We start from the raw sequence: 819 nt of genomic DNA, 5'->3' as shown, positions 1-819 counted from the left end.
AAAAACCAGAGGGAATAGAAGCAAATACTGTTGAATGATGAAGCATGCAGGGGATTATAATCATTGCAATGAAATGAAATATGATAGGATGAGTGTAAAATTGATGTTCCCCCATGTAAACTATCACTCAGTTCACAATAAAAACTTGGGGGGATAAAAAGTCTGCTTTATATATTACATAAATATATTACATATAAGGTTATGAATACACAGGCTTAAGGTAACCGCAAGTATATAGAGTTTCCAAAAATGTAAAACTGATCTCCCCAATTAGTTTTCTTTATGACTTTGTAAAGTGTTCCTGATAAAGAGCATCCTCTGTCTTTATAGACTGACATCTAAGTCAGATAGAATCAGTGCCATTTTCCATCAAAGTGTCCTTCCCAACCAAGTCTGTCCTTTGTGTGGTATTACATGAACACTGATGAAACTTGTAGAAATGTGTTTTACTTTCTCTGGGCAGGAATTTTATAGCTAGCTTTTTTTTTTTGAAGAAAGGAACACTGTGTGTGGAATATTTGCTTGACCAGTTGGCTAAGACTATGTATGAGTTTAAAAGGACAAGTGTGTGGATTCAATTCCTGTGTGGGCCAATTAGCTTCATATCAGAATCATAGATTTTTTCAGATTGAAGTAACTTCAGAGGTTATCTTGTGCCAACATAAAATTTCACAGATGAGAAAACTGAGACCCAGGGGAATGACTTCTTCAAGTTTACCAAGTTGTATAGTGAAAGAGTGGTTATTAAAACCTGTAAGAATCCGGTTATTTGACCCTGGGAATGCTGTACAACTGTACCCCAAACCAATCTCACTACCA

The sequence above is a fragment of the Chrysochloris asiatica genome, unplaced genomic scaffold (genome assembly GCF_000296735.1).
Source record: "Chrysochloris asiatica unplaced genomic scaffold, ChrAsi1.0 scaffold00102, whole genome shotgun sequence".
NCBI lineage: Eukaryota > Metazoa > Chordata > Mammalia > Afrosoricida > Chrysochloridae > Chrysochloris > Chrysochloris asiatica.
Note: the sequence above shows the minus strand (reverse complement) of the source record.